This window comes from Drosophila arizonae, chromosome 4 (assembly GCF_054131065.1).
Source record: "Drosophila arizonae isolate 15081-1271.41 chromosome 4, UAZ_ARI_1.0, whole genome shotgun sequence".
Classification (NCBI taxonomy): Eukaryota; Metazoa; Arthropoda; class Insecta; order Diptera; family Drosophilidae; genus Drosophila; species Drosophila arizonae.
In genome coordinates this window covers 25,793,291-25,814,211 of record NC_142924.1, presented here as the reverse complement: position 1 = coordinate 25,814,211, position 20,921 = coordinate 25,793,291, and the positions used below count along the sequence as shown (strand labels likewise).

The following is a 20,921-nucleotide window of genomic DNA, read 5'->3' as shown; positions in this document are numbered from 1 at the left end:
TACACACAAACATACACAGACACATACACACACACACACACACACACAAGCACCCACGCATAAACACGCATGGGCTGCAGTGTGGACGTACGATCTTCATCTTCAGATCATGATTATAACATGGATATGCGTGGACTTGCCAAAGCACAAGTCTCTAGTATTTGAAATACGCTTTTTATAAACATGTGGATGAGGGGATGGATATAGGGGTGGGGTAAATTAAAAAAAAACCGAAATTGTATCAAATGCATATCAATATACATTAATTTGGAGACTGTAGCTCTAAAGATGTAGGAGTTATAATTTTATAACTGATTTTCGACAAGGTTTTTTATCGATAAAAAAAGATCGGGATGAGCTATCGATTTTTAATGATAAACTCGATATCCGCGCTGTAAATACGGACATTTAAAAAAAAATGGATTCTCTAGCTCTTATATCTTCTGAAATCGACGCGTTCATACATACGGACAGACGGACAGACGGACGGACAGACAGACGGACAGGGCCAAATCGACTCAGCTCGTCGCCCTGATCAAGAATATATATACTTTGTGGGGTCTGCCACGCCTCCTTCTGCCTGTTACATACATTTCAACAAAACCATTATACCCTTCCGTTCGACCACTAGCTGAGTAAGCCAAGCTTAGAAAAGAACAAGTAAGAAAGCTCTAGTCGAGACTGCTCGACTACGAGATCCCCTGAACCCTTGGAGTGCTAGCTATTTCAATAATTTTTCGCGTCTTTCAGCTTACACAAGAAACACACACACATACACAAACACATACACATACAAGCACCCACGCATAAACACGCATGGGCTGCAGTCTGCGCTTACTATGAGAACTTAATTGTTTAATAACTTTTTTTGTGGACGTACGATCTTCATGAAACTTTTAGATTATGATTATAACATGAACATGCATGTAATTGCCAAAGCACAAGTCTCTAGTATTTGAAATACGCGTTTTACAAAAGTGAGGGTGAGGGGGTGAATTTAGAGGTGGGGGGTAAATTTTAACAAAAACCGAAATTGTATAAATTGCATATAAGCATACATTCAAAATTTGAAGACTCTAGCAAAAAAGGTGTAGAAGATATAATTTTATAACTGTTTTTCGATAAGGTTTTTCATCGATAAAAAAAGATCGGGATGAGTTATCGAATTTTAATGATAAACTCGATATCCGCGCTGTAATTACGAACATTTTACAAAAAATTTGAAGTCTCTAGCTCTTATATCTTCGGAAATCGACGCGTTCAAACATACGGACAGACGGACAGACGGACAGACGGACAGACGGACAGACGGACAGACAGACAGACGGACAGGGCCAAATCAACTCAGCTCGTCACCCTGATCAAGAATATATATACTTTGTGGGGTCTGCCACGCCTCCTTCTGCCTGTTACATACATTTCAACAAAACCATTATACCCTGATTTCCCATTTTCAATGGGTTCAGGGTATAATTAAAACCGGAAATCTTAAAGAAATCTTTTAAAATTTAAAAATCAAAATACAATTATAAAATTTTGTTTGAGTATAGTCTAATCTCTAATCAAAGCTTTTGAAAGCTTTCGAGCAAAACGCTCTCTCAGTTATTGTAGAACTAACAGCTAAGGTCTCTTAAAAGATCCACTGACGCGTAAATGAACAACAGATGGCGCGCTGCACAGTGTACAGAGAACTCGTTCGCATGCTATGAACTTTTGGCTTGTAAATTTGATTGTATCTCAAACGAAACCAGTTTTTTGTATATATACATACATATACATGTGTGAATTGGGTGTACTAGGTAATACGTAAAGTACAACATTTCTATTGATCCACTACAATAAATGCCGCTAATGTATTTTGTACTTATATGTATCTGTTATAATTGTCAATTGTACATTAATAAAATTTGGAAATTATAGTTCAATAAACTCGAAACAAAACAAAATTTCTAAATTGTAAAAAAGAGACTTGTCTTTTAAGATCAGGACTTTTGAATATTTAGTATCTAATTAAAGCGAGTTTGACGAGTTTTTTTTGTTTGTTTTTGTTTTTTATTTTTTTATTCTCAGTTTAGATACTGCGCACAAAGCTGTTGCGAAAACCGCGTATGTAGATGTGTGACTACTCAGAATGAAAGAATATTCATATGTATACGGGTGTATTAATTTTTATGATTGCTGAAGTTACATATTTCTGTTGGTATGGAAATCAAAGAAAAAATAACTATTCTGTATTCTATTAATAGGCTGTTTTCCAAGGGTCTCCTGTATTTTATTTGCTTGACAAGAATTTCTAGATTAGGATATAAATTCAGCTATACGTCAATTCGAGTCATTTGGGCGGCTCTTGAGTGTTTCATATATCAAGCTTTAAATTTGGTAGAATATCGTAACTCTCAGAAAGTTACATAAAAACGGCTTCTAAAAATATTAATATGATATGATCTTTCAAGAACCTCGCTAAATCTGTAGTGATAAAAGTACAAAGGAGAAGAATGTTAAAGTCAGGAAACTTTTAATGTTATGGGCTTAACTGATTTACAACGCCCTCAACAGGTACATTAAATTTTACATTTACGCTATTGTCGACTTATTCTAAGGACTAATCAAAAGTGACATATCCACGCTTACCTTGGAAAGTCAGAATATTTTATAGTGTTGCAGCTGGAAGCTCTAGGTTCTTCTATTGGTCTGCCAAACACTCTTGGTAGGTGCTAAATAGGAATCCTTTGGCAAGTGAATCCCTACCTACCTAGCTACCAATGAATGAAGTCAATAATTATTATTTTAATGTTTATTTTAATGTATTACTGCTCAAACCTTGCTTTGAATTTCATGTAGTTTGTCAGCTCTGAACATTAGTCAGCGATGCTGAGCTGTATTTCTTTATTCGTCCACTATAGGCGACTTCAATGTTTGCGATGCTCGGCGAGCCGCGGCGGCCGCCCAATTCACCAGTCATTTGAGCTGAGCGTGCAGGTTGGACGCTTGTTGTTGCCGGCTTTTTAGTTTTGGCTAGCGAAACAGCTGAGAGACCAGAAGCAGCTGCTTCGTGTTTATATTTGTTATTGAGAACTATGCAGCTCATGCGCATTGAGTTGGACACGAAGCTGAGCTTCGGCTTCGGCTTCGGCTTCGGCTTTGGCGTCGGCTGCCCCCACAGGGCGGCTATAAAATTGTGGCTTGGCGCTTTGACGACTCAGTCGTCTAACGGAGTTCAAACCAGCTGGGCAGAAAAGTTCTGGCGAGCTTTTTGGCAGCAAAGCTGCAGCCGTTTCACTGAGAAAACTTGTAGTTTAACTGATTATTTTTTAGCGAAATTCGTTCGAGCTAACGCAAAACATAAACAAGTCCGCTGCTTGCTTCCTAATCGCAGTGCGAATGTAAATGAGTATTTCGAGTATTTCGTGCCGTTTTGTTATGCTGAAGTGCACAAAAGCGCCATAAATAATAATAATAATAATAATAATAATCGAAGTAAAAGCAAAGCGTAAAATAATAAAAACCACTTCTATATATCAACAGGCAATTGCCATTGATTAACCATTCTAAAAGTTTGCAAAGCACACAGAAAAATTGCAAAAAGTCAGTGAAGTGTTAAAAAACAACAATAAATATTTGTAAATACATACATATAAATGTGCATGTATGTTTATACCTACATACACACACACATACGTACATAGCACTTGCGAAATAAATTGCTACGCCTGAACAAAAGAACTGAGGTATGTTTTTTCTGGGTTTGTTTTTTTTTTTTTTTTTTGTTTGTTTGTTTAGTTGCTCATGCAAATTAAATTAAGCAATTAAATAAAATATACAATATTATAGAAAGAATAAAATTTTTGTGCTTCGCTTATTTAGATTTTTCGACGTTTATTTTGGCGATTACGAAAATGAAAATTTACCACATCTCATTCTTTGGATAATTGTCATTTAATAGACAAATAAAAATACTCTTTCGCAGCAGAAAAAAAAAAAATAAAATAAAATTTTAGTTGATTCAAATTGGAGCATATTTATTTATTTAGCTATGTGACTATGACTATGTTGCGATGAGTGATCTATCTGTAAGCCCAGCCACAGAAGTGTGAGTGAACTGTAATAGGGGTTATAAAGGGGTTTTAATGGGCTATGCATATAACAGAGTACATGGATTAAATATTTATTATTGAGGGGCTTACAATAGGATTGAATAGAAACCAAATTGACTTGTAATATATCTATAATCTCTTGTGAATTCTTTCTAAAAATATTTTCCAAATGTGTATAGTTGCTTACATATTTGTAAGATGTAGACACACAGTGTCCATACATATAATTGAGCCAAAAAAAAAAAAAAAAAAAAAAAAAAAAAAAGCCTCAACAATTACAGTTCAATTTTATGTAGGCCTTCAAACGATATACAATGGGAACGTACTTGTAGCTACAGCTATGGCTGCTACTGTAGCCCGGTCTTAGTTCAAGGAAAAATATTAGAGAAATCTCAAAAAAAAACAGACAGACTGACAGTAGAGTGTGACCACTATTTTGATTCTTAATTTTTGCTTGTACAAAGTTTTTGTATTCACATACATTAGTTCAAAAATGTTTTGTGCATGTTAATTGTTGTGTGCACACCGACAATTACATACTCTCGCGAATTTGTTAGGCCAATTTAATCTTGAGTCAAAGTATTGAGTAAATATATGATCATACATGTATCTAACATTTTCATTGACTTTTCACATAACCCCTGCAAAGGCAAGTTTACCGTTTAAGTATTATTTGTAGTCTATTTGTGTTTAAATAAAATAAATAATATATAATATAGTATATTATTTGAATTACACTATTTTGCATATATGTACAAAATATATTTTGCATATATGTATATATATATTCTATATTCCATAAGCAGTATGAGTATATCATTTTTGGCGATAGCTCATTATATTTCCTTACTATATTAAATTATACATTACCTTACATTATTTATCTAGAAGAAAATCTATTCAATTACAATACAATTTAGTTACACAGTGCGTGTGTATATATGTATTAACGTGGAACGATTGAAATATCAGTTGATCGCAATGTTCACGGTATCTCCTAGTCGGATTGTCCCGAAAAAGGAACTATTGTATTATTCTTGCTTTAAGACTAAGCTGAACAATTTGAAAGAAAAGATTATTTATAAGAGATAATGTATATTCATATACATACATTGTATAGTTTAGCAAATAGTCCCTATATATAATAATATCTGTCAATATACAATATATGTTTCTATTAGGCCAGGCTGTTTTAGCACTGATTGCAGTTACAGCTCCAAGTTGTTGATTATAGCAAAGTGAGGCAAAAGCTGATTGGGTCACATGGCACGGAAATGCACTGAATTTGCAGGAAACATAAAGAATGTGACAAATTTACAATGAATTTAGATACTGTAAAACTCGCCTTATTAAAGTAAAGCTAGAATGTGAGAGCTGTGGGATTACAGATTTCGATTTCGATTTGGTTTTTAAAGCGAATGTCAATCGCTATTGAGACAAAGGAAATATCTATAAAATCAAAAGAAGTGAATAAGCGTACTTCGCCGAGCTTTCTCAATACATATATCGTTCACATACTTTACTGAGCTTCATTCAAAATAAAATATTCACATGTCTGATGCTGCCTGCAAAAAATCGTTTAAGTGTCTATTTCTTTGTCATAAATTGAAAAACTTTGTTGTTATTTATGACAAAAACATTTTCAGAAATAAGTCTAATTATCTTTTTAAGTTAAAGTTAGTGTATATATAATATATATACAGTCGACTCTTGTTATTTCAAACCTGCGTTGTTTGGAACCTCTCATTAATTCAAAGTTATCACTCAGTAATTCGAACTAAAAATCATTGCTAAGACGCGGTAATTCGTACTCATATGGTTAAACACTCGACAATTCGAAATATTTTAAGAGTCCCTTGAATTTCTAAATAACGAGAGTCGACTGTATTCTGTATATATACTTATACACTGCGCGTTATCAGGTTAGCCACCCCCTTACACTAATAATACCCTGAACCCATTGAAAATGGGAAAATCAGAGTATAATGGTTTTGTGAAAAAGTATGTAACGGGCAGAAGGTACACAAAGTATATATATTGATCGGCGCGACGAGCTAAGTCTATATAGCCCTGTCCGTCTGTCCGTCCGTCCGTATGAGTGCGTCGATCTCAAAAGTTACAAGAGCTAGAGAGCTGAAATTTGGCATGCATACTCGTGTGTACCATACGCAGTACGAGTTTGCTTTATTTTTTCGATAAACCATCCGATAACTTTTTTATCGAGAATAATCGAAAAATTGATTTTGTTTTTTTTAGCCTAATTTGAACATTTTTAGACCTGGAGTCTTCAAATTTGTGTTGTATATAAAGTTAATGGATACAAAGATTTTGTAATTTACAGATTTTGGATACCATGCCCCCTTCTCCACCAATTTGTAAAAAAGTACTAGAGACTTGTGCTTTGGAATGTACACACATTTTAGCCATATGATTACGCTCTGAAAGTTTCATTAAGATCGTACGTCTACAATAGAAATTATTTGACAAATAAATTCCCATAATTTTGCCCACACTGCAGCGCAGCCCAAGCGCAGTCGCTGCTTACTGCGCAGTTACCAGAGCGCAGACTTATGTGTGCGTGTGGATGCATGTGTATGTATGTGTGCATAAAAATGCAGAATGATTAGAATATCAGTTTAGAGGGTATTTCAGGGTATTTCCTAGTCGAGCAGTCTCGGCTGGAACCTTCTTGCTTGTTTTCTTTTACGTTTTTCTCTTTGCCTATTGCACGCAACTTCTTAGTTTTTGTTTTGATTTCATTATCATCATATGAGATGTCTCTCATACCAAAAAAAAGCGCGAGTGAAAAGCCAATTTGTTTTATTTTTTATTCTTCTTTATTTTCGCAAAGAATGCGTGCACTTATTTTGCGTCATCAGATTAGCGCCTTCCAATGCAATTGTAATTGTCTTTACTTATTTTGGCAATTACACTCATCAAATTTTTTGTGAAGCTCAAAGTATTCAATATATTTATAGTAAAGGTAAAGAAACAGTTTTATCTTTGGTTGAAAATCAAAGATTGAGGCATACTTTGAATCTGGACTATGCTACCATAAAATTGCTGAAAAAACAGGAAAAATCAGAAAACTAATTGGCAATTTTCTTACAAATGGGGAAAACTATGGAAGAGCATTAGTTCGGGAAGCTTCGAATTCCCACGAATCGACCACCAAGATTAGTGTGTGGCATTGGTGTAGGGTGCAATATCTGTCTGAAAACCGGCATTAGATTTTCCAGCATGATAATGCTCCAAATCAGACCGCCCGATCCGTGAAGTCCTGGATTCAGGGCCAAAAAGTTGAGTTAATCGAAGGTACCGAACACGCTTGGTCAACCATATCCTTGAATTATATTGAACAACTTTATAATTGCATTCCTAATCGAATTTTTGAAGTAATTAAAAAAAAAAAGGCACTACGCACTACTAATATTATTTAAGAATAATAATAGCTTAATATGCAGGTGTTATGGTCATTAACTTAAATAAATGGAATTTATCGCAGGGGACGCTGATGACAAAATTTTTGCTAAATTTTTTTTGTACATTTTACAAAAAAATTATTAAAAATTATTCTCTATTGTTACAGTAGCCATTGTTTTATTTGTATTTTTTATTTTAAAGAGAAATGGATGTAATAATAAAAAAAAATTAAAGATGAAGCTTTCATGGTTTAGCTTTTATTCAGCTTTGAGATTGAGTGTAAAGGGAGGAACTAACCTGATGACGCGCAGTGTATACTTGAAGCATTAAAACAACACTCCGACAATTTCCCTTTCGACGAAATCGATTACTATCGATTTTCAATGTGAGATATTTATAGAATATCGATAATAATAATCGATTTCGTCGGAACGGAAATGATTTGAGTGTTGATTTAATACTATCATGTGAAAGACATACTCTTCAAATTTATGTTGGGCTTAATTTAGTTATCGGGCCTTACACCAACATGTTTTAACAGTCGGATATACAGGGCACTAGACACATATTTATACAAACATACATATATGTACATATATGTGTACGTGTGGACCATGAGACTCTGAGTTTTAATTACAAAAATTCCCTAAGATATAGATTAACCAACTGACGGTGATCAAACAAGTGACTTGGGATTGATTGACTGATCACTGTAAACTGTTACAGCTATCTTAAAATGATCCTCTTTCATAGATGGAGTCGGTTACTGCGAGATATAAAACAGTATATATATATTTAGGTTTTATAATAGATTTGATATTGTGGAAGATATCATACATTCCATCCATAGTGAGACGTTATATTTTAACGATGTAGAACTAAGGTATTTATTTCTACATTGAGGCGAAAACTGTTGCATAAGTGTATGTTGCGGTCTATTAACTTGGAGTAAACTCTCTGGCGGGTCATTAAAAACAATCGGTCATTCCGTGGGGTAACAAAAATTAATGGCATGGCCCGAAATGTGGGTTAACAAATCGGCTTTTGGGGCGTCAAAGTGTTTGCCACAAATGACATTTTTTTTGCTCGCGCGCGGATGCTGAGCTCATCTAATGCATTCTTTGCAGTTGCAGTTGCAACTTTTACCCTGGGGAGTCAGTACCATGTTGCAATTATTATTTCCGGCTCGCAGCGAAACATAAAATGAGCAGGAAGTAACACGCGCCAAACTCTACGGCCATGTAAAAAATGAGGTTCGCTAAAGCTCAGCCGGACCCAGCCCAACCCAGAGCCATCATCTGCTCCAAAAAGTGTTTCAGTGTAGCCGGCAGCAGAGTTTCCGCTTTTGTTTGTGCGCGACGCATAATTTGCGGGACAAACATGCAAAAATGCCAGCAGTCAAAGCCCACATGTATACATGTACACATGTATGCATGCATGCATACATCCTCACATGCATACATGCACACAAGCACACATGCAGTGCACATTTATGTAGACACATTGGCGCATAGCCCCTATCCCCTTCAGCAAATGTTGAAGTGCAAAGTGGAGCTGCGGCCAGGAGGGAGGCTTATGCGCTTCAAGACGTACAGTTTATCTTGACTTGGGCGTCCGCTGTACCCATTCCAGCGGAAGAGCAGCTACGCCGGGACTCCGGAATGGGATTGGAAAAGGGCGTATGAGGATTGCACACTTCACAGGGAACATTTGTGTGTTGTCGGCTAGTGTGAATGTTTTAGGCGTTGCTCTGGCTTGTTTATGATTATAAGTTTATGCTCGAAATGAAATTTTGCAAAAAGCCGTTGCCTTTGCGACTTTTGGCCACGGATATAAGTACGAAAAACAATGCTGTAGTCCACACCTTCCACACGACTAGTCGATAGTCGGTTTGCACTGAAAGCACAAAAAGCGAGCACCTGCATATCTAATTTAATAATGTATGTATATATTGTACGCCAGTTACATACTTACACTTTTAGAGCAACATGTTTCATTATTCTTAACTGCTTATATCACAGTATTACAGCACACAATCTTGCGTTTTATTTAAATCCTTAAAGTTGTCCAACATCTTTTACCATATTTAACTGTAAAATTTAGAAATACATTAAAATTCAAATTCATTTAAATTCAAATTCAAATATAAGTTGTACTCCCATTGCATTTTCAAATAACAGTTATTATATTTGGGCGTCTCTTGAAAGCCATAAAGCTGAAAAGGACTATGACGCATTACAACCCTGTAGTAATTAATCTATACGAATCTCATTGTGGAGGAGTGTATCTGATTTTATATACGAAGAGTTCGGGGTATCTTCTAGTCGGACAATCCCGTGAAATACATAATTACTCGTATTTATATCCAATCCTTAGATCGGACAGATTTTTTTCTATAAAAAGTAATACGTCTTAAAGATTGTTTCAACATGTATTATTATGGAAATATATATTATGTATATATACATATATATATATATATATATATATATATATATATATATATATATATATATATATATATGTATATATATACATCACATTATGCTGCTTAAAAACTTTTTAATTAAACCCTGAATTTTATTCAAAGTTTCAAAGCATTCTACTTTGTAAACACGTGAATAGAAAAAATTTAACTTTAATTAAACTTCATTTTCTTTTATTTTGTCATTTCATAAGCACATTGAAAATGTTTGGGGAAGGGTGGATGGGGTTTTTTACGGTATTACTATAAATGTGTAAGAGCCCTACAATTCTTGATTAAAAATGAGGTAAAAAATGCACAAATTTTATGCAGTGTTTTACGGTGGTTGCTACACCTACTCGAATTTATTTCCAATCGATAATTATCGATTTACCGTCTTAAATAAAGTAACAAACACATACAATTTTCCGTTAAAGATCTTCAACAGTAACACCCAAGAATAACTACATTCAGACTGTTCATTACCTTCCATTAAATATGTATAATTCAAGCTCCCATTTTTAAACATAAAAACTCATGTGCATTATGACTCAAAGTACAGGAATTCATCTAAGTCGTCGCCCAGAAATCCAGCATTGGCTATGCAGCTGGGGATAATATACGCTCGAGAAGCAGAAATGAAAATGGTACGTCGTGAGAGTAATTTGAAAATTAAAATGAAATAAAAGCTAAGTAAAAACTTACATAGTTTGAGACGTCAAAAGACAACGACCAGTCATCCGCAGTTTCCAATTGAAATGTGCAAAGTATTCTCGCTATCAATTTAATCAATACGAGTCCATTTTAATTTCCTCATTATTTGCTAGCTAAAGTAATTTGAGTCGCTCTGTATGGCATTCAACTAGTATATTTTGCAGTTCCTTACATATTGTATATATTTTTGAAATAAACAAAAATATATATGTACACATGATTCCTATGGTCTGTTTCTTTAAGAAAGTTCCTTAAGTATTTAAAAGCTGCTTAATCTGTTTTTGCATTAAGTTCTCTGATGTAAATTTCATACTCTTCCACAAACCAATGTTGTCTGTCTGATATTAAGATGCTTATTTCAACCATATCTCATTTGGTTCATTGTAAATACAGTGCTTATCATAATTATAGCCCACCTACCAACTTAAACTTTGAACCAATTTTATTAACATTTTTAAGGTTTTTCAAAAATAAATTTTACAGTACTTTTTGGACAGGACCATGTTTCGTAGAATTTACCGAAATTTGTGTTCCATTTATAATAAGCTAAGAAAGAACTGTTAACTTTTGCCGTGTGCTAGCATTTTTGCTTGCATTTTTATACCCTGAAAATATTCTTGATCAGGGTGACGAGCTGAGTCGATTTTTCCCTGTCTTCAATTTTTTTTTTTTTTTAATATCCGTATTTACAGCGCGGATATCGACTTTATCATTAAAAATCGATAACTCATCCCGATCTTTTTTTATCGATAAAACCCCTTATCAAAATCAGTTATAAAATTATATCTCCTACATCTTTAGAGCTACAGTCTTTAAGATTCTAGGAGATACAAATGTGTTCCAAATTTCAAATCTCTATAGCGCTGAAATAAACGCCGTTTATACGGATAGACGGACAGACAGCAAGACGGACGTTGCACAAAATCAATATACTCATTTCACTTTCGTGAATGAGTATAAAACTTATAGTTACAGGCTATCCGGGGCAAATTAAAAAAACATCGTTTGTCCAGACTTCCTCTTTCCATTGCTACTGTTTCGCCTTTTATTGGTAGGTAAAGGTATATTCTGACACACATTTCACTTGCATCGAATTGTATACACTCTATGCCCAAAGGGGTAGAACATAATAAATGATTTCAATTTGCTATCAATGCGATGTTATTAATATTATTATTGTCGTAGGATTTTCCTGCAGATTAGATAATTTTGTGGAGTGCAGCGTATTCCTGCACTGTTGCCCTTCTTCCTCTTGCTAATCAACTGTCTGATTTGTTCACTAGCACGTTCGATTACATCCATCGAAACCAACTGACAGCCTCGTCAGGACCACACTCGACATTAGTGCTAACTAACATCTCACTCTATCAATATTACCCAATACTATACATTAACCGACATATCGATAAGATATTTTATTCGAATAATACTATCATCTCCGACACATATGTATGCTGATTCCTTATTCTTAATTGTTGTTCATTTCGAATTAACGAAACATATTTATGTTATTTAGTATATTATATATTAAGTTAAACTCAAATTATCAATGTGTCAATGTCTAATCGTTGAACTGTAGCTTGCCTTACATCCAGAGCTCCAGTAGCCAAATATATGAACCAAAATTTCGCACCGCTTAGCGCTGAACTAGCTTCGCTAAAATAGATAACTTATCACAACAGGAGGGACAGACAAATTACCTGCTTAAGGCGAATTTAAGCGAACATGATGCCCAGTCGATATTCTATATCACGCTGCACAAGAAACAAACCATTCGACTAAAATTATACCCCAAAGCGAATTGCATAGGCGTCTCGCTCCTATTTCTCACCGCTCCCGCTCAACCAGTCCTGCTTTATCGTGGACTGAACAGGGCCGTAAAGTCCTGGCAACAACGGACAATTTATAGACAAAGTTTAGCCTGGCTACAGAGCAGCCTGCTTTGCGAAAACCTTTCTTGAATACACAAATATAATATTCATAAATTTAATACGAACAAACACTTTTCGCATATTTCGTTCGCCTAAGTTTCTCTATGGCTCGGCTGGCTTTGCTCTACTCTGCTATCACGTTTATCGCGGAGGTGACGTCAAGTACGACTCTTGGAAAATGTTTTGGATTTTTGTTTGGTTTCAGTTTGCATTCTGTTTTTCGTTTGTGGTTCTGTTGGCTGAAAGAATAGTAAAATAAATTATTCATAATGCAAATAGGCCATAAACAGAGGAGCACTGATGTTAAGGCAACCAGGAAATAAGTACGATTTGGCAAAGGTGGAACAAGAACAGCAATATCATGAATATGCCAAATACTATGTGCATCGTTTTGTTTGCGAACATTCGTATAAACTGAGAAACTCTGTTCCATTTTAGATCAAAGGATTCAAGTAACTTCTAACCAGCATCGAATCCATCGTGTACAATGGGCGGCTAAAATAAAATATGAAAGCATATATTTCAAAATATAATATTTAATCCGACTTAATATTAAAGTTGTGATGTACGATTATATAGGATTGCAGGATTACTCATTGTCCTTTTAAATTGACATACTAGGAATGTTACAAACTTAATGTTTTATCTGGTAACAATCAAATATACTTATATTCCAAATTTCTCTCATAGTAATGTCAGTTTAGTGGTAGCTCCTTGAAAATGCATATAAAACAAGTAAGAAAGCTCTTGTCGAGACAGCTCGACTAGGAGATACCCTGAAGCCTCTACGCTGATATTCTACTCATTCTGCACTTCTTTTATGCACACATGCATACACATGCATCCACACGCACGTATAATCACGCCTCAGCTCGTCATCCTGATCAAGAATATAGCAATAGCTATTTCAATCATTTTTCGCGTCTTTCTGCTTACACAAGAAGGTTTTTTTTATCGATAATAAAAATAACGGGATGAGTTATCGATTTTTGGTGATAAACTCGATATCCGCGCTGTATATACGGACATTTTAAACAAAAATTAAAGTCTCTAGCTCTGTATCTTCTGAAATCGGCACGTTCATACATACAGACAAAAGGAAAGACGGACGGACGCCCTGATCAAGAATATATATACTTTGTGGGGTCTTCCACGCCTCCTTCTTCCTGTTACATACATTTCAACAAAACCATTATAACCTGATTTCCCATTTTAATAAATAAGAAGGTAATATATGTAGCGATAAGTTTATATTAATCCAATCACATGTACAAAAATATAACTATAAATTTAATTGAATAGTCAATAAATCAGAATTCACCAAAATGTCTTTATTAGTTATTGTAAAACAAATTTTTCATTATTTTCTAATTTATAATTGGATTAAAATGACCAGATTCAATATGCCATACCTTTAAAGCTACATTTTATGTGTGCAATAGGTATGTTTGAAATTTCACCCATTTGAGACACTCAGCTACAGTGTATTAAAAGGGTAAGCTGTTAGTGTGTGGTTCGAAAGTAAAATAATCAAGAGCAGTGGTAGGAAAGTAGTGGGAAGAGGAATAAGCGTAATCGCTGAGCAACAGACAACATGGAAAAAATGCAAGCAAATCGGATTAAGAGAGCTCAGGGGTAAAGCAACTGGGCAAAGCGTAAAGCCAACCGCTGAACTGTTCTTCTTTCGCTGTAAAACGAGATACACATAGCAAGAAGACGGTGTTTTATAGTTCAACGATGGATTTACGATGTAGCTCGACTTTGAACTACATTTGTCGAGGTTGAATCGACCAAAGTCCCTACCTCCGTCGGTTAACTTTGCAGCGCTATATAGCGGCACTCAAAAATGTCTAGTTTGTTAACAGCTGCTGTGGGACATGGCAGAGGGTGTGGGGGGTTGGCTAGAGCGCTGTTTGTCAGGATGCTGCACTTGCTTGTGCAATAGACCGATGCGGATACGTCGACAAAGTGTGAATGCAAAGTTGCAGTTTGGGCGGGAATGGGAGTGGGAGTGGGAGACGAAGGAAGAAAAGGAAGATGAACTACGGAAATCCAACTCCAACATCCCAACTTGCGAGTGCCAGCAAAAGAAAGCAGCCGTTAAACGCCGTAGCTGCAACAAAATTGCAATGTTCTAAACCGTCCAGTCAAGGAAATTACGGATTCAAATTAGCGGCACTCAATCTCCATCTAAGCTCTTCCCACTGTCAGTTAATGCATTTAATGCCAGCCCACTAGACTATTAGGCCCAATTTTATGCATTTTATTCAACTTAGTAGGTGAAATGACCATGAACGAACTGTTCGCGCAATGCTACATGAGTGGCCAGCCCCATCAATATTTAATCATTACTCAACTCAAATAGTTTACTTACTGACTGGGCTGCATATTAATATCCAAACTAGGGCTTTTCAATAGCTGAGTCATCGTCATGATCGTCATCACTTATGCTATCCTCCGAAAATTATTAACCAAGACTCTAGCTATACTTTATTCAATGTTTTCGCACACAACTTAAAGAAGTGAGTGACATAGATATTCCCGCAATAAGAGGATTTATACAACAAATAAAGTTCTCATATTAAAGCCCAGACTGCAACTCAAGCGTTATTGGGTGAATGTGTGTGCGAGTGTGCGTGTGCTGTTCGTTATCTACCCTTAAAAAACCATAGAATGATTAGAATACCAGCTCTTTACAGGGATTAGAGAATCTTCACTCTAGTTGAATATTTGTACTTTATATATAGTTTAGCATAAGCATTTGCAAATTTACGATTCATAAACAAAGATGATTCCCTCAAATTTGCAGTTTTTTATGTGGCTTGAGCTTATACTTCTAATTTAATACACCCTTGGTACATTCGATTGATCGTTGGCAGTCACACAGAGTTCATATGGAAAATATAAACTCATGTATATGTTATGTATATTTACAGATGTAGATATATAGACTATTTTAAATAAACTTTAAGCATACATGCATATATAAAATATATGTAGATGTAGATATACATATATGCATATCGGGAATTCGACCGGTTTGCTTCAAAGCTATTACACATTTCTTTAAAGTGCATACACAGGTGAGTTTTCACCCTTCGCTGCTCGAACCGAAAAGCTTTGAAAACAAGTTTGAAACAGGCTTGACAGCCACTTGCATGTAGTTTATAAGAAATTCAAGTGAAATAGAATCAATTGAACAAATGTACAGAGCAATCACAGCTTTGTTACAGCGTATACACATTCAATTTGCATGGCTCATCATTTTTCACACCTCACCGAAAATTACCCATGGCTTGCGTATAACCAACCGCTGGCGTAACCCGCTTTTGCCGATCGTACCCCTTGCACGTGATGTAGAACTTGAATCAGATACAAGGTCAAGCTCATGCAGCGCCGTAACAAACCAGTTGGCGACTGATCCCAGGCATATAGAGTCGAGATATAAATAATACTCAATTCAGCCGTGCACGACGCGTCGCGACGTGTCGGCAGAAACACTTCATAATTCCCATCTGAGCAGCTGAACAGCTGTTTGCCATAGACAGGTCGACGGTTGAGCGAGCCAGCAATACTTCATGCTTCAGGCCACCAAGCGACTGCGATAGACCCCCCAGCCGTACAGGCGTACCGCAATTATCTGTTTGAATACAGCGAATTTCGGGTATTTACTAAAATCAACTTGAGCAGCAATATTCTAGTCGGCTGTGACTGTCAATTACAAGGCCGTGCTACCTTGCTTCTCGAAGAATGCTGCTGCGCATATTTTGATGGCCAAATTTGAAATTTAATATTCTATCTATGTAGCGTGTAGAGTCATATAATGCAGTAGAAAAAACCTCTGATAATATCCTGGCGCTAGTGCAATTCTTCCAATTCTAATTAAGCTTCTAGCTGTTGAGTGATTCGTTATCTAATAAATAATATCTATGTATGTACCTAGATAAATGAGACCTCTGTTAATAAGCTTGAAAGTGTTATATGACACATATGAGCGAATCTAGTTAGCAAAGGTTTACTAATTTGCTTTCTTGCTTTAGGTTATCCGCATAATACCTTAGTCGGAGTTGCCTACCCCCAGTGGGCGGCAATATAATCATTGGCAATATAATCAGAATAGACCCTGCTCTATATGAGGGTTATATAAATGGATTGATTTTAAATCAACCGATTGAGTTAATTCCAGTTCCGAGACTATACGGGATTAAGGTTCTTTCCATTTTGGTAACTCAAAAGAAGAGGTTAAAAGCAGTTAACCCGTCAAGCCGAGCTCGCAGCAGTAAAGCCTAATTTAGCAGATCTTTCTTTATTTTTATTTTGACTCACAACGTGCCTCGAACAGCTCGCATTTATAAAAGCCAATCTATGCGTGTGAATGTCTGTGTGTGCGTGTGTGTGCGAGCTACACGAATACATAAGCAAGCATATGCAAACAAGTGTAACCCACGCTACTTACAAATGCGGCTCTATGTACGTGTGTGCATTTATGTATGTACTTAGGTGTTTGTGTGGACGTGTGGGGATAGCTGCCGTGGACAACGTGCGTATTAGTAATTTATATGCTTCGGCCATGTCGTTGGCAGCTTCATGCATTTAGCTCAAAGCTGTTTATCTCCAAATGACAGTTTAGCTTCATTTTGCAACGGCAGCCAGAATGTACATTTCATAATACGCACTTCCCTACACTACATACAACTTTACACCCATACAGCCATACACCGATACACTCATACGCCCAGTTGTACATGCCATACATACTGACATATATGTATGTCCATGCATGTTCGTAGTTTTTGTGTACAGTGAAAGCTCGACTAACTGACAACTTCCTTGGGGCGAACATCTCCTTTCAATGGCATGTCTATTCTTTTAGATTCAATATATTTCCTCAGTGTCGCTGTTTTGACAGGCATTTGGCATTATTGTTGTTGTGGTGAATTTTTCATATATCTACAAAACTGTTTTCGAGGGGTTCGAGTAAGAGTCCTGAAGAATCCATTTATGTCTGCAATAACACCTGAATGCCGTCATCTATTAGAGCTTTCACTGTAAATGCCAAGAGAAATGCTTTAATTTATGCGGGAATTATTTAGATTTCTCATCCTTAGTGCTGTTAATAGCTTGCAATCAAGCGCATATTTGTCGTTATTGTTGCTCTCAACAAGTGATATGTTAATGCAATTTGCAAACTACTGCGGTCCGTTGACACCCTGTACAGGCAGATAGACGGATGGACAATTACGACTTATCTCCCCACTGAGGACCAACCAAACGATTCTCTTTGCGTTTCCATTCTGTATTCATTCCCATTCATGCAGTGTTGCTTTCCTTATAAAATATTTATGTGGTGAATTACACTAATATGTGGCCTGACGGTTTATACATAGCTGAGCAAGAGTGTGGTTGAGCCAACTAAAGTAGTACGCCTGAAAGTTCTGTGGATGGGTATCATCACAAATATATTATAAAGATTGTTCTAATGAATGATCATGAGCGAGAGAGAGAGCGAAAGAGAAAGAAAACGACTTATTATTAGTCCCATTTTATTTGTATTACCATAATCCAAAGGTTTATTTGAGAAGAGAAAACGTGAACGAGTCTGAATGGCAGACAAACTTTAATTTATTTATACCCTGAACCCATTGAAATTGGAAAAGCAGGGTATAATGGTTTTGTTAAAATTATGTAACAGGCAGAAGTAAGAAAGCTCTAGTCGAGACTGCTCGACTACGAGATCCCCTGAACCTTTTGAGTAATAGCTATTTCAATAATTTTTCGCGTCTTTCAGCTTACACAAGAAACATACACACACACATAAACAATCATTTACACACACATACTCAAACACATACACACACAAGCATAAATACGCATGGGCGCAGTGCGCGCTTACTATGAGAACTTAATTGTTTAATAACTTATAATTAATTGTTTGAGAACTTAATTGTTTAATCTTCATGAAACTTTCAGATATGCATGTATTTACATGTATGCATGTATTTAGCTTCAATAGCGCCGAAATAGATTGCGTTCATACGGACAGACGGACAGACGGACGGACGGACGGACGGACGGACAGACGGACGGACGGACAGACGGATAGGGCTATATCGACTCAGCTCATCATCCTGATCAAGAATATATATACTTTGTGGGGTCTGCGATGACTCCTTCTGGCCGTTACATTATACCCTGAATTCTCATTTTCGATGGGTTCAGGGTATAAAAATAGTAGCAATAATATTAAGACTTTGATATTCTGTATGAGACTGATTAGACTCATTCACGAAAGTGAAATGAGTATATTGGTTTTGTGCAATGTCCGTCTTGCTGTCCGTCCGTCTGTCCGTCTATCCGTATGAATGAACGCGTCGATTTCAGAAGATATAAGAGCTAGAGACTTCAAATTTTTTTAAAATGTCCGTAATTACATCGCGGATATCAAGTTTATCATTAAAAACCGATAACTCATCCCGATCTTTTTTATCGATAAAAAACCTTATCGAAAACCAGTTATAAAATTATATCTTCTACACCTATATTGCTAGAGTCTCCAAATTTTTAATGTATGCTTATATGCAATTTATACAATTTCGCTTTTTGTCAAAATCAACCCCCCACCCTTAAATTCACCCCCTCACCCTCACTTTTGTAAAAAGCGTATTTCAAATACTAGAGACTTGTGCTTTGGCAATTACATGCATATTCATGTTATAATCATAATCTGAAAGTTTCATGAAGATCGTACGTCCATAAAAAAGTTATTAAACAATTAAGTTCTCATAGTAAGCGCACACTGCAGCCCATGCGAGTTTATGCGTGGGTGCATGTGTGTGTATGTGTTTGTATGTGTGTGTGTGTATGCGTTTGTGTGTGTATGCGTGTGTATGAGTGTATGTGTGTCTGTATGCGTGTGTGTGCGTGTTTCTTGTGTAAGCTGAAAGACGCGAAAAATTATTGAAATATCTATTGCTCCAAGGGTTCAGGGGATCTCGTAGTCGAGCAGTCTCGACTAGAGCTTTCTTACTTGTTTTCTAATTAGTTTTGTTAGACGAGCAACTAATGCCTGGAAGTCTAATTGCATCTTTGCTACTAATTATACGTTTGTTCACTAATTTTGTATATCTAATTGTGTATTCGGCTTGTGTTTGTAGAAATAGCAACCGGTTTCGAATACGCCTCTGATCGACAGATGGTGTGACGTAGTACTTATGTACATATATATACTTTTATATATTTATAAAACTCGACTTGTCCCTGAGCTCGTATTTTATTAAACCCTGAAACCATTGAAAATGGGAAATCAGAATAGAGAATAGAGAATAATCGAAAAATTGATTTTGTTAATTTGAAGAACTTTTAGACCTAGATACTTCAGATTTACTGTGTATGCAGTTGATCGATACGAAGATTTTGTAATTTACAGATTTTGGATACCACGCCCCCTTCGCCAACAATTTGTAAAAAGCGTATTTAAAATACTAGAGACTTGTGATTTGTAATGTACACATTTCAAGCATATGATTAAGCTCTGAAAGTTTCATTAAGATTGTATGTCTACAAAAGAAAATATTCAACAAATAATTTCTCATAATATTGCCCACAATGCAGCGCAGCCCAAGCGCAGCCGCTGCTTACTGCGAAGTTAGCAAAGCGCGTTGTTATACGCGGGTCTGGATGCATGTGTATGTATGTGTGCATAGAAGAAGTGCAGAATGAGCAGAATATCAGCTTAGAGGGTTCAGGGTGTCTCCTAGTCGAGCGGTCTCGACTGGAGCCTTCTTACTTGTTCATTTTGGAGTCTCGGCTGCGAGCTAAATTCCGAAGTAATAGGGTAAAGGCTAATTGATTTAAATTATGCAATTCGATAAAATGGGACGGAATGCAAGTTTGCGATTAGTTTTCACATACAGACTTATTAAAATGTGTGTTACAAACTGGAGAGGCCTAATAGAGCCCATAGATTAGATCACGCTTGCCAGTTTTTCCGTCTGTGTGAAAAATTAAATGTAATGTTAATAATTTTATTCTCAATAACTCATGTCATTTTAACAACTCTTCTCAGTGTTCAGGGTATCTGCTAGTCGGGCGCTCCCCTATACACTCTCGCACACATTTCACATATGCATGCAGGCGTACACGTAAAATAAGCATTATGGTATTTAGACAAGTTCTACCAGAGCGTAACAGACGGGCAGTCAACAAAGTTAACAAATAGAAAACCAATTTAACTTCTTGGTTTTTCGTCTATTTTCAAAGCCGGCGTCTGGACTCGGTTGTTGTTGCGCGTATGCT

General features: G+C 36.1%; 1 protein-coding gene across 1 annotated transcript in view; it reads left to right on the top strand.

Annotated features, from left to right (window-relative positions):
* The first annotated feature begins 3,187 nt into the window (after positions 1–3,187).
* LOC108612872 (Ig-like and fibronectin type-III domain-containing protein 2) overlaps positions 3,188–20,921 on the top strand; it is a 48,172-nt gene continuing 30,438 nt past the window's right edge. Inside the window, exon 1 of the mRNA XM_089468246.1 lies at positions 3,188–3,728. The gene's annotated coding sequence lies outside the window, so the exon portion shown is untranslated. The remainder of the gene's footprint in view (positions 3,729–20,921) is intronic.